Here is an 18,186-nt window from a genome sequence, read left to right on the forward strand (position 1 = left end):
TGAGAGGTAAAGCAGGTGGCCACAGTAGCAGAGCTGATTCCTGAACTTCTGAATCCCAGTGCACTGGTGTGTCTGTTAAATTGTGCTGCTGTTTGTGTTCTTACTGAAGCCAAAAGGATGTCTGAGTAAATGCTCAAGGCTAAAAGCACTATGGGATTTCTGCCCTAGAAACCAGAATCCAAAATGGGCTGATTTTACTTTTTAAAGGAAAAAGTAAATGGGTCAGTTCCAGTTCTGAATGGTCCTGCTGCCACACCAGCACATAGTGAGTGCTGTGTGAGAAGAGAAATCCTACTAAAATGTGACTACAGCACTGAAATCTGTTTATGTTGGCTGGGAAAAACACAGGTCTCAGCACCCACAGCACCCAGAAACATCCTCAACAATTTGCATGACAAATAAATGAAGTTGTTAATTATTTGTTCTGAGGATTTATATGATGAAATGCTAGTCCTGCACAGGGAGGGTTAGGGCAGCAAGAACAGAACCATGGAATCACAGGGTGGTTTGGGTTAGAAGGGACCTTAAAGCACATCTCTTTCCATGGGCAGGGACACCTTCCACTAGACCAGGCAGAAGCTTTTATTGCAAAGCCCATGAAGGCAGTAACACCACGGAATACACCAGCAGTCAAATTTCACATCAGCTTTAGTAGGAATTTATCTGAGTCTTTTTGCATAGAAATCTCAACTCCTCTTCCCTCCCATCAAAAACAGCTGGAAGTGCCCATACATTTCATGATCTGATTCTATGATTGTGCTGGTCATTTAAAAATAATGAAAGTTTACAAATTAATTTAAGTGCTTAGTTGCCTTTTCAGACAGTGATGTTTGACTGACAGCAATAAACCCATCAGAGGAAGCAAATCTGGTAGTTATGTCATAACTGAATGAATATGAGAATATATGTATATAGTTGAATTTATTTAGGATATCCTGCTGCTAAAATCAGTCCACAAAATGGCCAAATTTCATAAAGAAAACATCTATTGATACTCAATGATACATTTATTTAAGATTTCCTCTCAGTTTACTGATGTAATGTATTGTTCATTTTTCACATACCAAGCACTGTTGTTTAGTCTCAAGGGAATTTTTGCTACGAATTTAACAACTGTGACATATTAAAAAGCACATTTAAGGAAGAAATTAAGCGTTGAGAGGATGTGACCAAATGTTTCCATGGTGTTTTGCCAAAATGTCACTTAAATGCCAGGGCAATTTTCATCAGACTTTCTCTTTCAAAACTTATCTTGCCCACCAGAAAAGTAAAACAAATCTTGTTCACATCAGTAGCAGGCAGGCCTTCAATTCACTTGCCAGAAAATAATTTCCAAAGTTATATTTGAATTTTGGAAGCTCCTTTCAGCTCCTGGGTGATGCACAAATCAGTTTTGTGTGTTGTGCAGCTGATGGGTGAGGAGGAAATCAATGGCTCCGAGTGTGCAAGCAAAAATGTTCAAATGAAATGCCTCATGTAGGCACCTGCATCTCTAATTAACAACTGGCCCATAATGTCAGGAACTGATTTTCAGGAAGTTCTTTGTTCTTTGAAAGTCAGGCCCCAAAGTGGGCAATGAAAAATTGAAACCTGAAACATTGATGATTACTTCAGGGAAACTCAAGCCTGATGTCAAAGCAAATTGTGAATGTGCATCTGCAAGTCTGGGAAATGCTGTCTGTGCTGGTTTTTCTATAATTATTATTGCTTTTGTGAAGTGAGATTGGTGCAAGAAGCTGTTTCTCATGGATTGTTTTCTATGAAGTTTATTGTGAAAAGCTGAAGTAGTGATAGAATTAATTCCTGAGAGTTATATCCCCCAAATTTAATCTGTGTTTTTAGTTAGGTGTTTTAACCTAGAATAAGCTTTCTAGATCTGTTTTTCTACCTGTGTGGAAAGCACCACAGTCTAAAAGCTCCATGTGGGATTTTCTCCTCCCTGAGGTTTGGTGCTCCATGGAGGGGGGTGAGCTGGATTGCCACCTGAGCACCATCTTCTCATCACCTTGCTGCAGCTGCCTGCTCCAGGGGTCACACTGGTGATGCTCAGGCACAAACAACAAGCCAGGCTGTTTTCTGGTTAGGATGAACCTGCAGGCTTAGCTCAGGCTGGGACTGATGGCTTTAGGCTGAGCTCCTGGGCAGGGTGTGGAAGGAAACCTAGTGAGGGCCAGGAGTGCCCTCAGGCCCTGACACAGTCACGATGCTGATGCAGATCTAGGGAGCAATTTGGGAAACAAAGTGATGTTGTGGATCTTACACAGGTGACTCACTTGGAGATGGTTCAGATACTGAAGTGCAAACCAGCAGTGCTAAGGGAGCAGAGCTTGGTGACTTTTTCCTCTCCCACAAGCAGGACTGAGTGCTCTCCCTTCTACAGCACTTTTCGTTCATTTAATTATCCCACAAGGCTGTGGCACTGTATGTCCAAGAAAATCTAATTTCTTTCCTTTTTGTCTTGAAGCCATTAATTGTTTCAGTTGTAATTAAAAACCAGAAGTGTAGGAAGCACATTCCTGAGAAATACTACTGCCAGAGCCGCTCTGTTTTTTTCTTTTCTCTGAGAAGAGCCTGGTCCTGCCACTTGCTAGAATGTGTTTATCAAACACTGGATTCATATGGATCAGTTGTGGGGACACTGCAGAGGACTGGGATGCCTGAGGGAGGGACAATGAAGCAGCAACTCCTCGGGACAGTTCAAGGGCACTCCTGTGATTTGGATGCACTTATTTATCTGTAGCTCATTAAAGATATATTACCTCCCTTGCCTTGGCAGCAGCTGTAACATTAAAATATGTAAGATGTTACCAAAGGAAGTACTTGGCAAAACTTTTTTTCAGCTTCCCCTGACAAACAAATTCTCTCAACAATGGTTGGTTCCAGCTGTGAGTCACTAATGTCTTTAGAAGGATGTGCTCTCCCTTCGACCACAAGTAGCTAAAACAAAGGAAGGCAGGGTAACCTTTGTGGCTGAGGGGCACAGTAGGGAATTCCCAGATGGTTTCCTGAAATCTGGATATTATACACCACTGCTGGTCAGCATGAGAGCTCTGCAGGAGCTCCCTGAACCTGGGCAGGACAGATTCTCCAGTGCCACAAATTTCTGTGGCTCCTTGGTATCTGTACAGATAATCTGATTTATGCCAGCTGAAAGCTTCTCTTTAGAAATAGGCCCTGGTTTCAAATGTTAATGAAAAGGTGATTTGGATGTGATCTTGAGTAACCTGATCTAATGAGTGGCATCCCTGCCCATGGCAGGGGTTTGGAACCAGATGATCTTTAATGTTCCTTCCAACCCAAACCATTCTGTGGTGATTCTATAGTTTAGTAATTTCTGGTAATTCTAGTAGTTTAAGTGAGGTATCTGCCATGGAATTTAAAGAGGACTGTGAGCATCCCGTGGTTATCTGGAGATAAAATTAATCTCTGTATCTGATAAGCTGTTTATGAAACTTTGATTTCCACTTTTGAGCTTAGTGCTCAGGAACTTTTATATATGACCCAAGCTGTAGAATAAGTTCTTATGCTACTTCCAAAGAGAAAGTACAGTGAGGATGAGGGATCATGATGGGTTCAGAACAACCCACAGAAAAGATCTGCATCTTGGAGAAATGAACCTTCATTCCTGGGTGATGCAGTAACAGCTTAGCTTGTACAGCCGATTTTACAAAAATATTTATTTCAGTGAAATTAATTCCAGCTCACTTTTAGTTCCTTCTTTTTGTATTTTTCCTCGATCCTTCATTTGGCTGGTGATGAGGTGAGAGCTGCAGCGATGGCATGTAGAAACTCCTCTTTGCAATAACATCACTCTAACAGTGCTGTAATGAGGCTCTGTGCAGCCATAGGCACCGACCCACCAGCACTGGGATGTCGAAATCCAACTGGGAATGGCTTCACATCTGCCTGCTAAGGTAACAAAGCAATATTAACATTTTCATAAAATGTTCTGAAGTCAGTTTGGCTTGGCTGGCCCTGCAGATACTCAGGCCAAGGAGACTGTCCTGAGCATGGTGTCAGCAGAGAAGCAATGCAGAGTAGTAAGTGAAGTTGCAGGATCTTCAGAGACATTTTAATAAGGCAATTAAAGTGACAGAACTTTGAAAAATCCCTTGTTTTTCTGCCTGTGCCTACATGAAAAAGGTGTGAGACAGCCCTGCACATACCATTATAGACTGCAGGGACATTCTGATGTCTTCATCCTGATGCCTAATAGAAATTCATAGGAAATTCAACCTTTATTTAATATTTTTCCTGAAGTTCACCTCAACTCTCCAATGTTTAGAGAAAGGTGCTGGTTGAGTACTGTGAGACAGTCACTGTGAGTGTTGAAAGAGGAGGTGAAGAGTGTACTTGACTGCAAAGTGTGCATCACAAAAAGGTACCAGTGATGATTTGTAATCTAGCAGTGAAAAAATAACATGAACTGATAGGTGGGAACATGACTAGGATCGTTTCTGAACAGGAAAATGTAAGCAAATTGCAACCCAGAGTAATTAAGTATTGCTGCATTTTATTAAGGGATGTCTTTAATGCTTCATCACTGAAAGCCTGAATAGCTGTGCAGGAGTATGCTGTAATTCAGCCCCAGTTAAGCAGGGTCAGTGCAGGAATTAGAGGTTGAAATCCTGTTGCCATTGGGATGAAAGTGTAATTAGTGTGGCAATAACCATCCCTTCCACTCTGATAATTTTTACTCCACCTGGGCTTGCCAGACTGAGGCTGTCAGTGCCCTTGACAACTCCCTGTTTATGCCTGGATAGATTTTTATTTGCATGCTAGTTTGAGAATTGGTTGTTCTTTGTATCTGTACTTGCATTTACATGTGAACAAGTATATTTGTTCTTCATTGGCCTTTGTTCTCCTATTTTTAAAAGGCTTACTCATCTCCTCAAAGATTAGCATCAGTACCATCTGATTTAGGTGACAGTTCTCACCCCATGAGCAGCAAGAAATTGAAATGAACTGTTTCTGGAATGAGCCATTGTTGATCCAAGCTGTCCAACAAGTACTTGAATAACAAATATCTCTTACCAAACCAATGTTGGTTCATGAACAGAGAAACAGAATGAAGTTCACTGTATTGCTTGTTTGCAAAACACAATTCAGCCCTTTCTTTTCCAAAGCTGAGCTGTCAGGAACTAGATCCTTAACTGCTATAAACCAGCTCAAGTCAATGACTTGGATGCCGGTGACAATTTAGATTAAGTTATCATCCAGCCTTAAAGTGCAGTGGGACAGCAGTGTGAAAAAAACAAATGATGGGGAAGGCAGCAAAACATTTCAGAATAGCCAGAGACATTTCTGGGATAAATTGCAAGTTTGGTCTGGGATTTTTTTGCAAAGATAAGGTTTGGGGAGGGGTGGGGAGGTGGTGTGTGTAGGGTGCTGTTGTCTCTTACCACCTGTTTCACTCAGTGCCTGCAAAGATCAAATCTGAAGCCAAATTTTAAGGAGGAATAATATTAGCACAAGTGATGCAGGTCAGGGGGATGGGCAACTTTAGGAACAGAACCTCCTCCTTGTGACGAGGTTCCTCTCCCAGAGGGTGATGGGGCTCTGAACAGGCTCCCCAGGGAATGGTCACAGAACCAAACCTGCTGGAGCTCAAGGAGCATTTGGACCTTGCCTCACACACACAGTGGGATTCTTTGGGATGGTCCTGTGCAGGGCCAGGATGTTGGGCTGGATGATCCTCGTGTGTCCCTTCCAGCTCAGGATTTTCTGTGATTAATTTTGCTCTTCTTTGTACTAATTGGTTCAATAAAGATTAGCACTTACAGCTAGAAAAATTGCTGTGCTCATGTTGCTGGGTCATCACTGTTACAGGAATACCGTCTGACCAAGCACATCATATTTTCCACTGCAGTTGTGTTTATGGGCTCAGCTGGGCAACTGGCTCAAGTATAAAAACCCCAGAGATTTCAAATGTTAGAAATTGAATCATTTGCTTGATCTTCTCTTCTGTGGTTTGGTCATGAGACAGTTTTACAAGGAGGCGTCATGCCCAGGATGCAGGAAGACTGAAAAGCTGAATTTTATCAGACCAAGGGAGCACTGTGTAGTATTCTGCACCTGTAATGGATAAACTTTATGGGGAATTTTTGCCACCTTGAACTCAAACCAGATCTGAAATGAGCCAAGCTGGGTTTGCTGCTGCGGGTACCGATGTGTGTTGAGTTAGTGCAAAAATCAAACAACTGTACAAGGAGGATTCAGTCATCTAAACCAGAATCACAGAATCATTTAGGTTGGAAAAGACCTTTAAGACCATCGAGTCCAACCATAAATGAAACAATCTTAGGAGTAACACCACTAAAATGTTCTGGATTTAAAGTGAAAATGGGTCTCGGTTTGTAGAGGTGTGAGGGTTTAAAAACTGAATGGGAGATCTGTGGATTCAGATCTCCTGTGGCTGGAGAGGAATCTCAATGGAGGAGTTCCCCTCCTGCCAGAAGGGCAAAAAACAGCCTTCAGCACTAAGCAACTTTCCATTAACATTTTTAAAGCTAATTTGCTATCATTTAACACATTCATTTAGCTACATTCATGGCACAGGAATTAAATAAGGCCCATAATTAAGGGTTATTAGCATTATTTACTGCCGGTGTGTTTAGGGGCTCTTTTCAGGCTGCTTTTTGCTCTAGCTTGTACAAATACATCAGAAGAGGCAGTTCTCCAAAATATTTCCATTTAGGAACTGTTAGCATTAACAGAAATACCCCCAAAAGTAAAGCAAGATCTCCTTTTTTAATGCACAGGTGATATCAGCTATGCCAGCGACTTCACCTTTTGCTCACTTGCTACTCTCATTTCATGAATGAAAAAAATGTAAGTATGAGATTTTAAAATTATTTGTGCAGCAAGTGACGGCAGTGGAGATGTTTTGAAAGAATTAATCTGTAAAATCACGTAAATGCCAGGGCAGATAATGCCTGCTTTAATCGTTAGTGCCTTGGTGAATCCTGTCGCTGTTATCTTGTCCCACATGCAGGAGGCATGACTAATAAACTTCTGTGGAAAACAGGAAAAACCTGGAAGCTGGTAATAGAGTTTGAAGCCATCTGAAATCCAGAATATTAGTGAATAGCTTCTCTGGCATCCTGTTAAATTTCAGGAGTCCTTCAACGTCTGTAATTGGGAATAACCTGCCTCACTCCAACCAAGCCACAGCAGTTGAAGATTTGGCCCACGAGATGTGTCCAAAATACTGCAAATTCCTACAAAAAGGAATTCCTTGTCTCCATTAGCATTTCAACACACACTCACTACAGAGATCTCACTGGGGGTAAAGCATTAAAACCCTTTCAGAAGTGGTCTAGTTGGCTAATTAGACAATAAGCATAAACCTGATGCATCCAGCTGTACAAATAAAACGTGACTTTAAAGTTTAATGTCCTGAGCACAGAGTAGTCATGAACTTGGAGCCAAGAGGGGCTGAGAGGAAGGTGGCTGGCTTACAGCTCGGTAGTGGTGTGTCTGAAGGCTGAAACCTTTGGAGAACTCAAAGAGAGTTTATTTTAAGTGTAACTAAAAGGAACTAAGTACCAGTTACCACAAATAGGGTGATCTTTATCTTCCTTTGTTGGCTTGTGCCGAGGGAAAAAGAATCTTAAAAGACTTCTGGCAGCCGCAGGCTTCCCAAAGAGGAGATCTCCCTCACATTGCTGACATGTCTCTCATTTTTTGGGTGCTACCTTAGCACTGAAGGAAATTAAGAGGTCATTTTAATGCCCCCTTACGCCCTTGGCTCCTGGGTAGGTGTGATCAAGTAGCTAAACACATAACTTACATTTCTCCCCTCTGTCCTAATGCATCCATCCTGGAATTGTGGAAGGAAAATTAGGCTGCTCTTGTGCAGTTTTCCACTTTGGCTATGTGGGAGCGGCACCTGTAAGCGCTCACTTTGAGGGATGGTTAATGTGCTAATTACCCAGGACCCAAAAATGCAAGCTGTAAACAAATGAGGACTGTATTTATAATCAATCAATTTTATGACCTTCTGATGGTGATGATATCAGTGGAGTTTACATTGAGAGTCCTTTTACTCCTCCAGGGCAGCTGTGCCCTTATGTTTTAGTTACAGCTCGAAGAAGATTTTGCTAATTTACTTTATGGTAGGCGTACTTAAGAAAAATATTACCTTCCCTAAACAGCTGAGCCTGTTACCAAGTCTCATTTTTAAATAATGAAAACACATGGACTGTCAGTACCTTCAGGGTGTATTGTCAGGTGACGAGCTGTTTTCCAAACATCCACAGCAGAAAGTAATGACTTCAGAGCAAAATATTGTTCTCATTGGTATAAGTTGCTGTGAGACAAATCCCACACCCTCTGATGTCAATGGAAAGACTCAATTTGACTTCAAAGGAGGCTGGATCAGGCCCTAAAAGAAATGTTGCCATCATAAAACACCAAAAATGCTTTATGGTTTTTATACATTTTAAAAACGCTCTGCTTGCTGGTGATCTTCCGTGCAGTTTACCTGGCTATGTGTAACATGTAATTTCTGTGTTTGCTTTGCAGTGGATTTATGAGAGAAGAATGTCCATAAAGCCTGATTTGTGAAGTGTTAAAATGATGTCCTGGAAAGCCACACAATGCCAAGGTATACAAGATGCCCTGTAATACCTCAGCCTCAGGAAGGCTCTCCAACTTTTCTGATGTTACTAAGTTCTCACAAAGAAAAACAATGTTGTTTAACTGTAGACAGATGTGTTAAAAATAGTTTGATTTTTTTTGTCCCCGTTCTTTAATTGGAATTGCTAGCTTTTTAGTAAAATTTCAGGTCAGATTTCAAGGGCAGAAGTACTTCCTGCATTTCCCAGAGCTTCACTGGGGTAGTTACTGGTTTGAGCAACTTATAAAAATGGGGCAGGATGGGGGTACATTGTGTCCCCTTAAGCTGGAAGTGCAAAGATAAGCTCCAAACCAGCACCAGATGCAAGTTCTTCTGTGTAATTCCTTTCTTTCAACACTGTACTCTTATTTAAGCATGGGTTATAAAAGATTTGTTCCTTAGGGTTGTGAAGGAGGTGGCTCTGCAGAGAGGGTGAGAGTCCCATTTTTTTCCTGTAGCACAGCTCCTGTGATCAGATGCCTGAGGGAACTATGCTGGACCATGGATGAAATCAGTCATCCAAAAATTTATAGAACCATAGAATCACTAAGGTTGGAAAAGCCCTCTAAAATCATTGAGTCCAATTGCTACCCCAGCTCTGCCAAGCCCACCATTAACCCATGTTCCCAAGTGCCACATCCACTCCTCTATTGGACATTTCCAGGGATTGTGACTCTACCACTTCCTGTTCCATATCAGCTTTTGCTACAGAGCTGAACAGCTCTGCCTCCCTGAGATCTCTGCTGGGTGGGCTGAGCTGCTCCTGCCCATGGGCTGGCATTGACAGGGACAGGACACGGTGGTCCCTGGGGACATCCCACTTCCCTGGGCTGCAGGGAGGCAGAGGGAAAATAGCAGAGGGTGCAGGAGCCCCAGGGAAAGGGCTGCCCTCACCTGCCAAAGCTGAGCTCTTGCAGGCCAGACAGCAGGATTGCCGTGGCAGAGACAGTGTCTGGCCTTTTTAAAAGAGAAACTTGCTGGATTTATGTGCGGGAATGGACATGGTCCTCCTGGAGCTGACGCGGTCTAATGAATGGGATGGGGAGTAAAATACTTTATACTCACTACCAGGGGTTAACAACTCCTGCCCTCTTGGTTTTCCCCTGCTCATGTTTTCCCTCTCTCCCCCTCCTCCATGCCCAGGCCCCCGCTGTGTCTGTATTTTCCGAGCAGTGGCACCACCTGGTTTGTTTTCTGTGTCAGGTATATTACAGACTGTCTGTCAGAGGTTAACTGCCCCAGCCAGCTTGGCCTTTTCTCTTCTTAGACTTGGTCTAAACTCCCTCCCTGCCTGTGTGCCTCTGGTTAGGTTTCCCAGAATGTAATGGCAACTGGGGAAAGATAATTTTTTGATTATTTTTACTTTCTCAGTGGTTAAACAGTGTGGTGAGGATGGTGGCTCTGCCTGCCCATGGTTTTGGGAACCCCAAAACTGCCCCTATAGCTCTCCCTGTGTGCTAGAGGCCTGAAGTTACACATCACAGACTATTTTTGCCTGTTCTGCTTTCTAAAAAACCTCTGATGTGAATTTTCCTCTGTTCATGCCGACTCTGGCTGTGTCCCCAGTCCATATCAAAGAGGTCAATAACCCTGCCCAGCTGTCTACATGGAAGGGAGACTTCAGCCTGTGGCTCAGATGGAGCCCTGGGGTGGTTGTACAGGTGCTTGGCTTTAACCCTGAAAGAAACAGGGCCCCCTGTTCTGGGCCTAGAGTGTATCTGGGCCCCAGAGAAAGGACAGAAATCCTGGCTTCTTTCAGGACTGAGGCCAAGTAAAGAGGAAATTTAATACAACTGTTTGAAGTTCAGCTGCAAAGATGATGGGATCGAACTCTTCCTGATAGTGGCAGGTGACACTGTAGGGGGGCAAAGGCCACAAAGGCAGTGTGGGAGCTTCATGCTGGACATCAGGGAAACCTTTTTTTCCTGGCAAGTGCAAGGCAGAAACAAGCTGCTAGTGGAGGAGGAAAGGAGGGAAATCTTTATCCCTGGAAGTTTTAAAGACTCAGCTAGAAATAGAACATCTCACACATGGCTTTTCCTCAATGGGCACTGGCACAAGCCCAGGTACACAGTGGCTCAGCAGTCTCAGGACTGTGTCTGTCTCAAACCACACTCAAATTCATCCCCTTGGTAAAACTGAACACATTTTATTGCAAATCTTAAGGGCCAACCCAAAGATTTCATTGTACCAGCTCTCCAGACTGAAGGAAATATCAGCATAAAACTGCCCTTGATGCAGCTCCTCTGGGACAGGGACCTTTCTTTGTATCTCCACAAACTATTTTGCCCTCCAACCACTGTCTGTTTTGTAAATGGCAGAAATGTCTGGATGAACAATTTTCATTTTCCTACTAATGTGCTTATTGTCTGCAAGATTCCTTTCTCTGCTGGTGCAGAAATTGTGTGATCAATAACCAACAGGATGGTCCCAAAATCAAGGTGTTGTCGTGCTGGCCTGGGAAAATAGGGCTTGTGTGTCCCTAGATGGGACCATCCATCCCTTAACTGAATATTTCCTGGGGGTCACTGTTTGCTGCTCACCTTCTACTGATCACCTTCTGACATAAAATCCTACAAATCTGGTATGAAGTGCACAGGAGCACCAGCAGCCACGTTACTCAACGAGAGCAGGATGTTGGATGCATAAAGTAGAATTTAATGCTAAGTACTATGAATAATCATGTCCAAGGCATAGCAAATTGGCCTCTGGAAATTAATGAGCACTTTTGTCCTCCCTTCTGTGCCTGAGCACCTTGCCTACAAAATGGGAAATGTATGACTTCCCCATTTTGCAGGTGAATGGGAATTGATTCCTATTGGGCAAGCTCTCATATATTGCATTGAAATGCTCCTTAGGAAAACCTATGGAAAAATTATTAATCCTGCCTTCAGATCAGGGTTGGGATTGCAAAAGAAGTTGTAAAGACATAGTGTGTAATGAGGGTGGAGTAAAACATTAAGTGGGTGCTCATTGATTCAGGACTGTTCACTCTGTGAATTAAGTTATGTAAAAAATGGCCTGAAATGATGCTGTAATTGAAGACCCCATCATGAAACATAAGCACAAGAGAGCTGTAGTGAGATACCTGATTTCCTTAATTGGCAGTGCTGGATTTTGAGGCTTAAATGTAGATTTTTTGAAAATTTTGTTTTAAATATAGTTCCTCAGGACAGAAAGCTTATGTTCAAACAAAGATTTTTAACTTGATTAGCCAGGAATTAAATTCCTTTTTGCTTTTCAGTGTTTTAAGTGAATGAATTCAAAGTCATAGAATGTCCTGAGCTGGAAGGGACCACTAACATCAGTTTTAGAAGACAGTGCCCAAGAATGAGTTGTTTAACAACACACATCCTAATGTGACTTCAGAGAAGGAATTAAATTGTAATTTTGGAAGGAGTCTTCCATTTATATAGCTTCAGTCACTGAATCAAAACCAGCAACCACATCAGGTGTCTCAGAGTTCACAGTAAATACAAATATTTGGATTAACAAGCACAAGAATCAGCTCAAATCAAATCCATAATTCAAGTGTATTTATGCAATACTCTAAGAAATGTCATTAAACACCAAAATCTGAGTGCAAGATATTAAGGTTGATTCAAGATGAGTAGAGAACCCCACATACTACAGGTTGAATGTGAAATAATAAAGTTTCCTCACTGGAGCAGTAGGCAGAGGGATGGAGGTTTGTGATGCAGAACAGATGAAATATGAACCAGAATCAGTTTTCAGCTCAAAAGTTCCAGCAGGACTATAGCTGGTAGTAATAAACAATGCTGTTGTTGACAGGCATTTTACAAAGGTTAGGATTGATCTTCATGGCCAGAAATATTTTATCTTGGCCTTGCATTTGCTGCATTTTTTCTAAGCATTCCACATTGCCCGTGGAACACCAGAGCATCGCCAGCATCACTGAGCGTCCCTTTGCCAAGTTCCAGGAATAGAAGAACAGCTACCAAGAAAGGTCTTTGCTGGTATTCCAACTTGCACATTAAAATGCAAAGCATTTAAGAAATAAGTCTGGGAACTTGGCTGGTGCTCCTTGGGGATTACCCACCCATTCCCCATTCCCTGTTTCACAGACCAAATGGCAGGACTGAAACGAGGTTTCCTGAGAAGAAAAATTTCCTGGCTGGTTTCATTCTTCTCTGTGGAAGAGTAAGACTTCCCTGAAATGTTCATGGTACCAGATTATCTCCTGCCATCTCTGTCCCAGGCATCTGGCTGACAGATCCTCCCTTCCACACATGGACAGGGAGCTGTTTCCCATCTCGTGGGGTTGTGGTGCTGTCAGTCCCCAGAGCACAAAACAAGACACTGCTGAGCGAGGCTCCTGAGCTGCTGCTGCCTCAGCCATGCTGGGATGCTGAAGGGCACAACATGAGACCATCTTTCAGGTCTAATTGCTACCCAGAGATCAAGAAGTGCAGTCTTATATTGCTGGTATTTGGCAGGAGCAACAGCAGTTTTGGGGATGGAACATTTTTGCCCTGCATTTTATTGTAACTTAGAAGGGGAAGAGTTGTACATACCCCTTACGGTAGGTTCAGATCTCTTCAGCCTTTCTTCTAAGGGCTTGGCAGTCTGGGAGCTTCAAATTTGTCTTGACAACTGAATTTATGAATTCTACTTCCAACCAAGTTTATCACTGTGAGCTAAACCTGATGCCAGTCTGCAAAGATGTGAACCTGGGGGCCTGGGTGAGCTCTGGCTGTTTTCCTCTGCTCTGCTCAGACTCCTGTGGATGGATTGAGGTTATTCCTTGGGTCACAGGTAATGCAGAAGTGCCTTCAGCCTGGATGGGAAGACAGCATGTGCTACAAAGGGGGAAAACAGACTGATGAGCTGCAGGCAGTCTGTTCAAAGCACTGCTCTCTGTGTTCCTGGAGGAGTATCTCTGGGGCATTCAGTATGCACAGCACTGGCAGGAAAAATCCCTTTTCCCTACTTTTTCTTGCTAACTTGTTCCAGAGTCCTTGCAGGGAAAGACTCTTACTTATCTCAGTGGTGCTGCTGCTCTTTCAACTTGAATAACAACAGAGGCTTTTCTGGGCACCCTAAATAACAAAAAGGTGACCCATGGACTGAACTAATAAATATGCCCAGCCCTGTCTGAAGGATCAGACTTCAAGTCTCAGCATCACCATCACTTTCGGTTACTCCAGGCACTTAGAATCAGGGTCCTAAATTTTTCTCCCTTACTGTTATTTCTCTGCTACATTTAACCAGCCTCTCATTAGTCTTCATTTAGATATTAATTTTTCATGGGAGCTGGGTTTTTTTGACCCACACAAGCAATTAATGGTTATTCTTAGAGCTTGAGTGTAACGTCTTGCATGCAGCTGCCTTTGATTACCAGGTTTTTGAGGCCCCCCTATTATTTTGCCTCCTGAGTAAAGCCTTAGAGGATGCTATAGTCACTGATGGCACAGCAAAAACTTTGGAAGTCTGGAAAAAACAGAGTAGAAATAGTTGTTGGGAGCTGGAGGTTTTGTTCCTGTGGCATGGTCAGTGCCTGCAGGAACAGGAGTTCAGTGACAACGAAGTGCTGAGGTTCTGCTGATAAATGTAAAGTCCTGGTACCCACCACCATTGCTCCTGAGGGTAAATCATTCAGATTTTCCTTTTTCCACATTTACCAGATGGTTGGGTAGCGTTGTGGGTCTAACACATCAAACCAAGTGGTTGGAGAAGGGCATAGCTCACCTGGATTTGTTTGATACCTGTGAGATCAGGACATTATTTTGGACCAATCATTTGGACTTCCTTCTGCAGAAGTCTGGAGGAGCCTTGCTGTCTTGCAAAGTTGCCATGAAGTTAATTTGCTTGAATTTTTCTCTTTCAGTTTGTTCATTAGTTTTTCCTTAAAGCTCCTCATCTTTAGTAAACCCTTTTATCCAACAAAGAGTAATTGAGACTTTGAGGTGATGGTGTTAAAATTGTCCTAAAATCCTTTCTCCTAAGTGAAGGAACAGAAATAAATAGGAGACTGACCCTGCATTATTTGGGGGTTGAATGAAGGAGGAGAAAACTCTTCTGGGGGCAATGTCTGGCTCAGGTCAAGTGGTGCAGAGCTACAGCTCCTGTGCAGTGTTACCAGTAATCCCACAGCTGCTTCTTTTACTATATGAAACAGCTTTCTGAGAAAGTTAAAATAAGTCCATTTCATTACTAAAGCAAGGTTTTGAAGTTTTCTTCAGGTAAGTTACATATAGTTTTTAAACTATAATATTTCTGACTGAATTCTGCAGAGAAGGTTGGTGGGTTGCACTAAAATAAGCAAATATTCCAGTCTTCACAGAGGTGGTGCTCTGTGAAGAGCTGGGTGGATAATTTGCTCCTGAAACTATTCTCAAATGGTTCAATGGCTGCCAAAATCCAACAAAACCAGTTGAAGGAAAGATATTTTTTAATTTTAAAACAAAAAGTAGAAAAGCGCCAAGGTAAAGAATTTTTTTTTTTTTTCATTTTCCTCTGAATTTTTCGTGGGAAACAAATAATTACCCGAGTATTTCTAGCTTTAAAAGTGTTTTGTTATATGAATATGATGAATGTTGTCTTGCAAGACAACAACAAGGAAAGGATTTTGGTTTGGTTGGGTTTTTTTCAAGCAGGGCCATGTTGAGAGAGATTAACACTGGATAGAGATGACCAGAGATTCTGTAACCCATGCATAGATTTAGCAGATAAAACTTCCCAGCCCACAGCAGGAGAGTTGGAACTAGGTGGTTTTTAAGGTCCCTCCCAACCCAACCCATTCTGTGATTCCATATGACTTTACCAAAGAGCTTAAAATTCCCAAGGAGTTTTGTCAGCTATAGAAAGCCAAATGTATTTTTTAAAACCCAGATATTTTAAGTGTCTATAAGCCAGCACACAGCTGTTGATTTTAACTTCAAGGGTGTATCCCAGTGTTTAAAATGGTCACATTTCAGTCCCCAGCCTGGGAACAGTTGCACACAGGAGTAGCTTTGCCTGGTGTGGGCTCTTAGGTAGTACCCACTCAAAGTATGATCAAAGCTTGTTTGGTTCCTGCCCTCCACTCACATGGCTGCACACATGGGGCACATCCCAGAGGGAGCAGAAGGGCCACCTGCAGTGTGTCCTTCCCAGCTGAGCTTTCTGCAAATACTTGCATGTTTTGAGTCACCCTGCCCAGGGGATTTAATGTTTTTATTCTGCCTATACCATATTTTCTGTGTTTCAGAACAGGGACAGTTTCTTGCTCTGCAGCAGGCTCAGCACCACAGATTTTAGCAGGGCCTCTAGGTGCTACCAAACTGCAGATATTAAGAACAGTTTGCAGGCCTGGGCAGCAAAAGTTTGTTACAACACTTATTTATTACCACTCTCATATAACTCATTCATGGTAAACAATGCAGGTTTTATTATGTGTAAGTAACAGGAGACCTTTGCTTTTTCCACTAACAAACATGCCATGGGTAATTATTCCTGTATTAAAACTACATGTGGACATATTTGCGACATGCAACAGTTCCATGGCTTTGAAGAGAAGTATTATTCCAAACAAGGTTAGCCACCATTTATTTTGAGGGTCTCTTGCATTTCTGTGTTGGAAGCTCTCTGCGGCTTTCCTTGTCTATTTGATAATCATTAACATGTTCTGTCGTTAACCTTCAAGCAGCTTTGCTTGAAACTTTATATGCAGCTTCTCAAACATTTGCCTTGCATTGCAGACTGTGGTTTGCTGGGGCTGTTTTTATGATCGCTCGTGGTAAAATCAGGAAGATGAAAAATGGGTGTGTATTTGAAGAGCAGCATATCCAGCTTTCTAGGTCTTAAATTAGAGTGATGAGCATAAACACTGCAAACAGAGCTTTTTCAACTCGATTGCAATTATATTTGAAATTACCTACAATTACCAGTAACCATCTCAAAGCTAGAAATTAACTTTGTAGGCTTTGCTCCAGATGGATCAGCTGTTAAACGTGCTGTCCCGTGCAGCTGAATGGAGGGAAGAGCGTGAGGAGGCGTCAGAATGGCAACTGTGCTGTCTTCCAGCTGAAGCAGAGCTTGTGCACGCTTTTCCCCTTTGAAACAAACCTATATGCCACTTCTTGAGACGTGGTTTGGGAAGCTGTGGCTTTGCTGACCCTTTGCAGAGAGTTCTCCCTTCCTGCGTGGAGCGTGGTGAGCTGTGCTGGTGGAGAGCGGGCTCTCCATGTCTCCTTTCCTCGGTCAAGCCATGAGCAAAATGTTACATTTATGGCAGCTCCACTTACTGCCTGACCAGCTAAAAAACAGTATTTTCTAATTCTTTCTCTGCTTGATGGTTTCCTGCTGTTATTTCTTCAGTTGATCTCTTCATAACTCATTTGGATAACTCTATTCCAGTTTCTTCCACAGCCGCTGTGGCCAGAGAAGTTCAGACTCTTCTCCCTCTTCTTCCAGAATCATGGCACAAGGATGTTGCCATGGCTCTGTAGCCACAGCCAACTTCACTGATTTTCAGCTGGTGGAGCTGAGGGAGGTATTTTGCCCAAAGCATCTCAGAAATGCTTGTGATTTCAGTTTCCAACATGACTCTGAGCTGGGGAATGAGAACGTGCCAGGACTGTCAGTGACAGCTTTAGAAATGGATTGTTTGCATAAACTTGAAAACAGTACAAGCATAAATGTATTTCCTTTGTTTAACTTTTCACTCTTGTTTACTCATCTCTGCTTCTAAAAGGCTTTGCAAGTAAACTCTGCAAATCTTTAAGTTCTGCAGGCATTAATGGGGGCTGGGAGTTCTGGGATGGCTCCTTGGCCCTGGGAACTGAGGTGCAGAGCAGGGACACAAAGCTCTGATCCATGAGCCATCAGAACCAGCAGGCTGATTTTTCCTTACTTTGCTTCTGTGCTTGGAGGTGATGTCTGAAAAGCTGAGGGACTCTCCATGTGCTTCAGGGGCATGGGGGAAATGTAGAAAGTGATCAGGAAAATCAGGCAGGGTCAGAATTGCTTCAGTGCAGCTGAGGAAAATAGAGGCTTCTATGAACTGAAATGTTCCTTGCTATAGAAAAACTACTTAGGCTGTGAGTAATTGAGGCAAACAACTGAGTTTTAGTCCTGTGTTTTTCAGTATCATTGCAGTGGAGTCGTGGTCTATGGGCACTGGAGAGAGAGAAGAGGAACTCCAGCTATACAGTAATGAAAATCCAGGTCCCTTTTTACCTTTCATAATAAAATTGCTCCTCCCCTGTATTTATCTACTTTAATCTTTTTAAAGCCATGCATGTAGCTTTGTACTCTCCTTGTTCTGCATGGATTTAAATTGGATGTCCAGAGAAGGGAACATAGCTGGGAAGAGCCTGGAGCACCAGGAGCAGCTGGAGAGGCTCAGCCTGGAGAAAAGGGGGACCTTCAGGCTCTGCACAACTCCCTGACAGCCAGGTGATTATTAGGAAAAAATGTCATCACTAAAAGGATGATCTGACATTGGAACAGGCTGTTCAGGGCAGTGGTAGAGTCCCATCCCTGGAGGGATTTAAAAGCTGTGTGGATGTGGCACTTGGGGACTGGGGTTTGGGTGTGCTGGGGAAGTGGTTGGACTCAGTGGA

At 42.8% G+C, this 18,186-nt stretch overlaps 1 protein-coding gene across 2 annotated transcripts in view; it reads left to right on the plus strand.

Moving 5' to 3' along the window:
* The window catches only part of BMP4 (bone morphogenetic protein 4), a 177,484-nt gene that overhangs the window by 102,412 nt on the left and 56,886 nt on the right, over positions 1-18,186 (plus strand). The window contains exons 1-2 of one of the 2 annotated variants that reach the window (XM_086892267.1): positions 6,762-6,831; positions 8,527-8,608. The gene's annotated coding sequence lies outside the window, so the exon portion shown is untranslated. Of the gene's footprint in view, positions 1-6,761; positions 6,832-8,526; positions 8,609-18,186 lie in introns of those variants that run through there. The other variant, XM_086892270.1, reaches the window with a different exon arrangement.

Source organism: Cyanistes caeruleus, chromosome 6 (assembly GCF_971803275.1).
Source record: "Cyanistes caeruleus chromosome 6, bCyaCae1.hap1.1, whole genome shotgun sequence".
Lineage (NCBI taxonomy): Eukaryota > Metazoa > Chordata > Aves > Passeriformes > Paridae > Cyanistes > Cyanistes caeruleus.